This window comes from Myripristis murdjan, chromosome 20, assembly GCF_902150065.1.
Source record: "Myripristis murdjan chromosome 20, fMyrMur1.1, whole genome shotgun sequence".
Classification (NCBI taxonomy): Eukaryota; Metazoa; Chordata; class Actinopteri; order Holocentriformes; family Holocentridae; genus Myripristis; species Myripristis murdjan.
The window spans coordinates 9,283,477-9,293,674 of record NC_043999.1 but is presented as its reverse complement, the minus strand read 5'-3'; positions in this window follow the sequence as shown (position 1 = coordinate 9,293,674).

The following is a 10,198-nucleotide window of genomic DNA, read 5'->3' as shown; positions in this document are numbered from 1 at the left end:
CAGCATCAGTGGGATACATACACCACCTCGGCTGCATTAAGACTGGATGTGGTTTGAGGCGAATTTGCGACAATAGTCTACAAGGGGTTAATTATAGTAATTTAGATTAGGATAGCTACAGCTTCTTCTCCTCACTGCATCATCACTGGAGGTCAAATTTTTTAAGTTCAAAGTTTTGACAAAAGGCCGCCTACTCCAAAAAGCGACACAATCTAGTCACACCTTTTTTTTTAGTTAAAATTAATAATAATAATAATAAAACTTTATTTGTATAGCACCTTTCATACAAGAATTGCAGCTGAAAGTGCTTCACAATAAAAAGAACATTTACACCACTTACAATTACACCAGTTTGTATGTATGAAAACCTAACAGAGTGATTTTGTTTTTTTTTTGTTTTTTCTCAGCCTTTTTCAAAACTATTTAAATTAATACAACTTTTAAAAAGAAAATCCAAAAATGCATAAAATGTCCATTAAATTTCTCCAAAAGCTTGTGCAGCATAATCCCCTCCCGTAGCCAATTATTGTGGGTCCAGATGTACAATATTTACCTTATTATCTGCTATATTTTCTTAACGACATTTCTTGGCCCGACTGCGAGTTCCCATTCAGCGCTCCAGGGAAAATCGGAAAACTGCGCTTGCTTGTGTGATAGCACAAAACGCCCCGAAACCTTGTGCTGCAGGCCGGCGAGCTGGAAGCAGTCTGTTCTCGTATAATGAGTCTTCCTCACTAAACTGCAGCCTAGTTATCTACATTAAACACCAGAGTCCTGCTGGCTCATTATGGTAATGAATATACACTGGAGAGTGTTATGGATGACAGTACAGTCAAAATTGGTAAGTGTAATCAATTATATTGATTACTCAGTGTTATCATAATGAGAGACATGGTAATGCAGTGGACGCAAACTATGATCAAAACACCATGCTCGGTAAAGGAGCGGTGTGGACTGGCTATAAAACAAACCTTCAGTTTTGTTCAGTGTTTCATCATCTGAACATCCACGGCCACTCGGTATATTTTGTCCCATAGATTTTCTGTTGTTTTATATTTTAGCAACTTAGCTTATCAATATTTGTCAGTGCAGAAGCTATGCAGCTCAGTGGCTTTTCATGTAATCCTGTTAATCTAGGTTTTTCACGCTGTAAAGAAAAATCCATCCTAAAACACCAACACTGATAAAAACAAGTCTTTGGCACTGTTCCTTAGCATTTCTGGGTCCATTTAGGTGCATATTTCCTATTATGGATAACTGGATAGCTAACTTGCAGTTTAACAGAGGAAGGTATTTCAACTAAGAATCTAAAACATCAGCAAGAGACATGACGTTTTAGTGTCATTCCTCCTTTCCCTTTATTTTAAACTCATCGTCATTCAACCTGCAGATAGAAATCCATCACAGAAGAGGCAGATAACCACTTAATGAAGACACTGTATTATCAACAAATCCTCCTCAAGGTTGACATTCATTAACAACTGGCAAAAAAATGCTAAAACAGCACAAAGGAGACAGAAAAGTTTACCTCAGCAAGCGCTTGGTATGTGATATTGTTTAAAAGTGTTGGTGTTTGCAATGGCAAGTTCATACCTTTGAAAGTATTCCTATTTTCAATCACGTATAGGGAAAACCATCACTCAAGCTACTGAACCTGAAGGTAACCATGTTTTTGAATCAGGGTGGTACTGAGAAAGAGCAGGTGGGCTCCATCGGCTGTCTCTGTTTTTACAGTCCTGAAATTTTTTACTTGATATTGCAGCATCCCTCACACTGCAGATGAATTCTTCACACTCTCAGAAGTAACAGGAACAGCAATCACAAACCAAAATACCCTTTGGCTTTAGCACTCGCAACACTTCCGGTTAGAAGAGCCTGCAGAAAAGAGGAAGCATGCTTGACCTTGGAAATAAACTTGCAAAAATTGCCAAACAATATTGCCTTCAACTTTTGCATTCTCTCACATAACTCTGCATACTGTCACAATTACTCAGCAGAGGCGATAATCTCTTTCTAATAGTGGAAACCCTATGTAGGGAGAGATTACTGTCTTTGGCAGGATGCTCGGTTGGAATAGCAATGCTCATGGCAAAAATTTGCCCAGCGGGTTCTCCTAGAGCCATCTGTCTTAGAAGAACAATGCGTCTGAGATCATTGTAGACCCTTCAATGCCACAAATTTAATGGATTACAAAGATTTGGTCTTCCCTTGCCCGGTCCTATTTGGGAACAAGGCATGAACAGTGAGCAAAAGAGCATGGACTGTGAGGATGTTGCTCCCCTTAATGCTACAGAAAACACATTTTTCCCCCCACTATCCTTTGTTTTCTTCACACAGTCATGATAAAATGCTCCCCTAAGACTGTGCCTGGCATAGGCTGCTAATTCAGATCACCAAATGAATACATCAAAAACGAAAAAAGAAAAAGGAAAGCAAAGGCATTTTCTGACCATATTCTTGGTTATGGGCACACAGATTTTGTAGCTGGACTGCAAATTTTGCTTGTCTGTTTTTGTTTACTTTTTCTATTATTTTTTTTTTTAACAACTTGCAGTGATTAAGAAGTAATGGTGTTACTGCAGAGGCAGTGCAGCCATAAGTGCCCTGCCTAAAGGAAATACAGTGTGCACTCATACATCAGGCAGTGCGGTAGACATCAAACAAATCAAAGAGTTGCACGTCACGTCCAGGTACGTAGCTTGATGACTTGTTCACCATTGCATTTCACTTAGCAGGCACTTATTCAGTCCCATTCATTTCAGTATTAAAATCAACTTGCAGAGACTTGAAACCTATTCAAGATAGGTAATCGCATCACAGTGACCTCTCATGGTCCTTATTTTTCTTATTGTGTTGTATTTTGGTTTTAAGTCCACACTGATTTGAAACGTTTGTATGTCTTCAAGCAGGAGTCTTTGCCATCGGGGACTTCAAAATCAGCTGGTAAACGGTATCGCATGGCCCATCATGGTGAGACAGCGAGCAAGAGCAATGCGATTGTAGTTTAAAATGCCATGTTGCAAACGCGCCGCACAAAGGTCGGTTATGTAAATGTCAGGCATGAAGTATATGGTTTACATGTCCTGTCTCTGTGATATCAAGCCAAAATGTTCTTCAAGAGCCTTACATGGATGGAAAAAAAGGGAAACCAATTATCACATTTGTTGTTGTTTCAGATTGGAAACCCTCGTCACACAGATGACACACACATGTCACTTTCTTACACTGGGTTTTTCTCCTTTCATTCCCTCTCTCACATACACATTACTCCACCAAAATATCCCCCAACCGTATTTTGAAAAGGTGACTCTATGGTGCCTCGGCTTAAGCACTGTCTCAAATGAGTGTGATTGGTTCAAGAGATACTAACCCAGAACATTTTCCCCTCTCATGCCACGGTGATAATGGCTTCTGCCAGACCAATAATAGGACACAACCAGAAATGAGGCAGCAGTTCCACTTTGAAATAGTCTAGTGGGGTCAGGGTGGTGAACAGACACACACACTCAACTTTTGGCATTGGCTCAATTAGTGAACTTAACAAAAAAAAAATTTAGCTGAAGTTTTTATTATTTAACTTTGACCTCACCCTGTCCTTTCATCAACCTGTTTTAATTGCCTGATCTTGAGTTCGATTTCAGGTGCTCAAAAAATACAAAACACTGGACTTTGGGATTGAAATGACTCAGAAAAAATATGAAGACAAAACCAAATGAGTGTGTTTTAAAATGACATTTGTGGCATACAAGGAACAACTGGTGTTCAAAAATCCAGTTGGCATTCACAATTGGACTTGTACTTTTCCACCAACAACGAGTTGCTAAATTGCTTAGCTGTTTGTTTACAGTAAAACTATGTACACAGCTTATCTCATAGAATAACAGGCTTAATTATAAATCACTGAATAAGCAAACTCAATGATCAAGGCTCAACGTTGTCCACAAATGTCTAAAATAAATAGGAATTTAAATTAATATACAATTCATTTGTTAAGTAATTTGATGATATATACTGTCTTCTGCAAAAAAGTAGGAAAACAAATGCATTCAGAAGTATTGCAATAATTTTATTCTAATCCTCTGTTTCTAAGCTTTGCAGGGTTTTGACTGTAAACAAAATGATTTGGGTATCATAATCTTAAAGATTTTAATGCTCTGTACTTATGATATACTATTCCCAACTTAGAACAAAACCAGAAATGTCCCTTCCAAGGCGCAGGCTGTCAAAACGCACATTAGGGAGCGTAAGCACCTTATTATCATGAATTTGCTGAAAGCGCTCCCTTTGTGATGGCTTGGCGGCAGTGTATCACTCTATATGGATATGATTTTGCAGGCCACAGATATGAGTAAGATAAAAAGGAGCGGTGACACAATTATCCAAACAGGAGCTCACGGGTTCAGAAAAATCTATTATCTGAGCGAACAGGGAAATGAACCCAGCAGTATCTCCCTCTTATTTTTTTTCCCTTCGCCATTCAGGTGCATGTAAGGGCATCCGGTTCGTTAGCTGTCCCTCAGCACTTTGTCAAAGCGACGGCGCAGGGAAGCACACTGTTAATTGAGTGAGTCAACGGCATATTGGAAGGAGAAGATTAATTTAGCGGAATGAATCTTCCATGGTTCTGACCTGAGTCTGGAGACTGAGCAGTGAAAGGTGTTTCTCTAGTGGCATGGATAGAGTAAGCCAAATTAATTCTTTTATATTTTGCTGAAAATTATTAAACTAAGTCTTTATGGTTCCTTTCTGTAGTCTAAATTCACGTCTTTGTCACATAGACTTAACCCAATTAAGTTCACCCAACCTTCAAACCCCTTGAAGGAAATACATTTCGACACTCACAACTCACTAGAGCCTGGTGACTTGATTTGAAGCAAATTTGTCTTAAGTAAGTGATTACCTAAAACTGATTTAGCAATGCTTATGTTTCACTTTAAATGAGCTGTAAATGATTGTTGAGCCCCTTTACAAACATGCACATGAACACACATCCACACTGCATACAATGCCAAACAAACAAACAAACAAAAAAATAGATATAAAGAAACAGAGAACTTGTTAAAGATGCAGCAGGATAAGAAAAGCGACTGACAAATCTTTCTATACTTATTCAGCTTTACAGATGGCATAATGAAGGCAAAGTGGAATCTACTTATTGCAGGAAATAAAGCACAGATCAAACGACAAGTTAATCGGCTAAAGTAGCTTATGACAATAAACAATCATCTTCCAGTACAGCATTATATCATGGTTGACATGATTGCGCATTAAAAAAAAAAAAAAAAAGAAAGAAAGAAAGAAAAAAATGACATTTTGAAGATTTTTGAGGTATACTTCTGTAAGGAGATTGGAAATCAGTGCCTCTATTGTTGACGTCAACTTATTCTCTAGAAATAAAAAAAAAAAATTAATTAAAAAAAAAAAAAAGTACCAATGAAGTCTTTGTACATTTGGCTTCTGTTTATGGCTGTCCAAAACCCTGTCCACACTACACAAAAAGGCTCTAGTCTCTAATGAAAGCCTCTAGAGTTAAATTTTCTTCCCTTCGCTTTATCCTCAGAGCATCAGTAGGAACTAACTGGCAACACACCTCTTTCTTCTGGGTATGCAAAAAAAAAAAAACAACCATTAAATGTAAGAAAACATGGAAATATTCTCATAGATAGGGCTTAGATTTCTAGTCCTTTATTTAACTTTGACAGTTCCAGCCAGTAAGGTAAATATTTGAATGTAGATTTAGGGTCACGGTCAGGTTTATGTTTTAACAAGGATCTTTGAGAGAAGAGAGAAGTTATAGGCTGGATGGTCTATAGAATCATGTGAATGAAAATATGTAAATTGAACTGAAATTGTTTGTATGTTGATCAAAGCTTTCACTTTGAGTTTGTCCTGGAAATTGAAAAATCTGCACTGTGCCAAACTCGTTTGCTGCTGTCTGACTCTGCAGGGCCGTTAGTTGAGAAGTGTGCTGGTCAAAGCTCTAACCAAGACACTCAAAGACAAATAAAGAGTTGTTTACACAGGAGAAATAAGGAAAACACATTGTTTTTACCTCTTGCTAGAGGACAGATGGAGGGACAAAGACAGAGAGAGATGTTTTTCTATGACTCAGTTGAAAGAGCCGACCAGTTCACCCAGAAGACTTTCACTGGTGGAGCGGTGTTTGCAGTCTCCTGGCAACAAAGCGCAAAGGCCATCTGCATCATCTTTTTGATTTTCAGTCATTTCGTGCTTTCAGCTGCTCCAGACTGGTCTGGCTTTATTCTCCCAGAGAGTTGGGCAGGTAATTCACTTCAGCTCACCTGGATTACATAATTTCGCTGTGGGGTGACTCGCTGTCAGAGTTGTCTCTGCTCCTCTTGCCATCATTACCTGACACCTTCACGCACCAGATGCCTGCTGTATTCTGTGTGTCCCCTTTTTGAATTTTTTTGAACATTATTTGAAGACAGTAGTTCACCATGGAGAGAGACATGGACTGTGAACTGATGATCTACCTGTCTGTCACACAGATGAGCAGTGAAACATGCACGGTTCATGTCATGTTACACAAAATATTGTCTTTTTGTAGTCTTGCTAATAGAAACGCCTTCCCGGTTCCAGTTCAAAAGCCATGTTTATCTTTCCAAGTCCGCACTTTATAAGAGAAAGTTAGCACCGGGAAAGGCATCAGGCAGCCTCTGAAGGCAGTTATCCAGGGGAAAATGAGGGAGTATCTCTGCGCCGGCATTTCCACTTGAGCTGGCATCGCTTTCTGATCGAATGACTTTAAAGACAGCTGTTTGTGAATATCCATGAGATGGCAGAGCTGCCCATCAAAATCAGCAGCTGCATGTAAGAGCGAAATCAGAGTCCAGCCTTGGCTCCAACTTGTCTCTCATTATTTTCAGTAGCTTATCCAGTCGCTCAAGCTGTGCTGTTTCATCATATTCAGCTATAGGCCTATTCACCGCTGTGTACAGAAAACTTTGGGGTGTAGCCAGCGATGTCTGAAAGAAGAAAGATGAGAAGTTATAGACTGAATAGTCGATAGTCAGAATCATGAGAACGAAAACATGTAAATCGAACTGTCATATAGAAGAACTCAAATAGAAAATGAATGGTGAATGCATAGAAATTGTTTGTATGTAGATCAAAGCTTTCACTTTCTCTCACAGCCATCATCTGCAATGTTGAATTACAGTCCCTCTCCACTCAAAAATGTGCTTTTTTCCTCATGTTTATGTCCCTTAATATGTCTGACCTTAGTTATATTGCCTTGTATCTGTGCAAAGTTTGTCACCAGAGAAGTGTTTTCAAAGTGTGTGTGTGTGTGTGTGTGTGTGTGTACGTCCTTAAAATCCAGGCTAGCTGGATTTGGTATGTCACAGAAAAAAACACTTTAAATGGCTTCACATGAACAATATTAATGTAACTAAGATATGCTGATAAAGAAAAAAATTCAAATATGGTATGAGTTTTGCGATTGTTGCAGATGATACTTCTGCATCCTGTGGACAGAGCTCTGGTTTTGAGTTGGTGTGCCAGCAGGCAGGGGGTTGGGTGGAGGCTATTTGCATATTCACAACTCTGTGCATTTCTAATTAGGGCAAAATTTAGAGCCAGATTTAAGGTAGTAAGGGATGGTTTTTCATGGAAATAAAACTTTTAAATGTGTAATATTGATGATCAGAGATTATTGTCAGGGGCTTAATAAATGGCTGGCTGGAGGACTTTAAATAATTGGCCTAAATAGAAAATCATTCCTTTAAAACCCAAAATAACACAGCAAATAATTTGCATCCCGTGTTTCCAGTTAATAATAATGCTTACAACTGCCTCAAGTCATTTATGGTATTCAGTTAAACACTGTGGTAACACTAACATCAATCAAAGCAACATGATATTTCCCTTTTAATGTCAGTTACTGCTGATAAATTTGATTGAATCTGCAAAGTCAGTTTGTAATGGCTTAATTTTAATTTAATTTAATAAAGATTTATGTTGCACTCTTGGCCAGCACCTTGTCACCCGTATGGGCTGTAGAGTGGAACGAAATCGAGAACTAATGTTACCTAACAGCAGACTTGAGGGAGGAAAAACAGCTAGAAAAACAGCTCACTATTGCTTGATGAAAATAATAATAATAAAAAAAGATTTTCTATATAAATACTAAGCAGTTATTTTACTAATGCTCACTGGGGTCCTTCTAATGATCTATATAATCTCATTGATGATTGATTGACCACTGCATACAACCACTAGGGCCCACTGATTGCTGACAGGACACTAACATTTCACAACTTCCCAAAAAAAATGCCAGAAATGGGAAAGTACACAGAATTTGGTGGATGCTTTTATCCAAATCGCATTATTGCTGTGGTTTTCAGCGCTCAGGACCCAGTGCACTGCAGGGGTTCATTTTAACCACCTGATCTGTGGCTGCTTTACACCTGTGATGCAAGGTGAAAACAATGAACTGCAGTTTACCAGCTGGAAGGATAGAAAACCCGATTCCCGAGGGCCAGGATGATTAACCACCTCCCTTATTACAGTACAATGGGTGTGTGAGTAGCTCAGTGAGGACAATTCATGTATTGATATTAATAAGTGTATTAGTGGAGATGATTTTGGTGGAAAAAAAACTATTTTCATTTCTTGCAAGTAAGATTCTATCTGTGATGCAATTCACCCGTTTAAATAAAGGTTATGAAGAAAATGCATGTACTCCCTGCACATGCATTAGACTTTAATCAGGGTGAAGATAATGCCTTTGGTAAGTATATAGAGGCAAAAGTGAGCTAGTCGAGCTGGGAAAGGGCTGAGTGAAAAATAAAAAAAAATAAAGTAAGACAAAAAAAAAGGAAGATTATCATGACATGAGAGAACAGCAGAAGGAGCAGCAGCTTGGCTTGCATGACGAGCTAAACTGTGAGAGACTACATGTCGTTTAAAAGTCTTGACGTGTGTGCGTGTGTGTGTGTGTGTGTGTGTGTGCGTGTGTGTGTGTGTGTTGAGTGGCTCACTGGTAAACTTGTGCCGCTGAGTTTCTCCAATCAGCAGAAGCCAGCGAGAGTTTCCTGACTAAAGTTGTGTTGCTCATTTCCAGGGGGAATCAAACCCCTAATCCTTGCAGTATTAGCTGAGCTACAAAGCAGCAGTTGTACAAATCAGCATAACAAAAAGCCAAGAATAACAAGTCGCAAAATCTGCTTTAAGCAAGCAAGCGAATGAATAAACCGGCAATAAACAAAGAAACAAGAACAACAACAACGACAAAAAAACATTATTATTTAGAAGTATGATAACATGGGATCATTTGATGCTTTTATTGTCTGTTTCTTCTCTCTGATGAAAGCTGAGTTGATATCCCATTCAAGGTGCAAGCTGTTTTATCGTAATTGATCCTTTGGATGTTTTTCTGTCCCTTTTGTGTTCCGCAAATGAAAGGGAACACGTTAGCAGACCACCGAGTAGAAAGCCCCGAATAATCTAGACAAGGCACATCTGCATTAGTCTTTTATAATCTCCGGATGTTTCCGGAGAGCGGGGACAGAAATGGGAGGTCACGTCCTTCTGAGGGGCCCGGTCGCCCCTTCAGGGAACAGGCAGGTGAGGCTATAGAACATGACAGCCAATCACATGATGACAAGCCTTACCATAAATCTCTCAAGGCCCTTCACTAACACTTATATTTATAACTGCTGCTGACCTATAAAACCACCGGCTATGTCTCTCTTGAGAAATTGAACTTAGCACTGAGGCATTTAAGATATGCTTTTTTTATGCAAAATGGCCCAATATTTCTTTTAAAGGATTACACTGGCTTTTTGAAATCTTGGCCCACTGGTCAGCCCTAAGCCGATATGATATGAGAGCATTGGCACCAAAATCATTCTCCGTGTGTCCGGTTAAGGCTTATAGCACAATATAACGTACAGTATGCGACTAACATTAGACTTAAGATATGCCCTTTGGCAATTCAAAGCTGGGGCTGTTTTATTTTTTTTTTTTACTATTTTATTTTTATTCTAGGGTCTGTCGTGAAGTCATTTATGAATCGGCAGTGCAAAAACTCGAGCTGCATGGGTGACTCTGCTCACTTCCTGTATAAATAAAACACGTTACGCTCCAAGTTGCGCTGAAATGGAGCTCCCCTGCTATTCAAAATCATTCAGAGGAGGGAATTCTTTTTTGCTGGATTTTATACGGATTATTT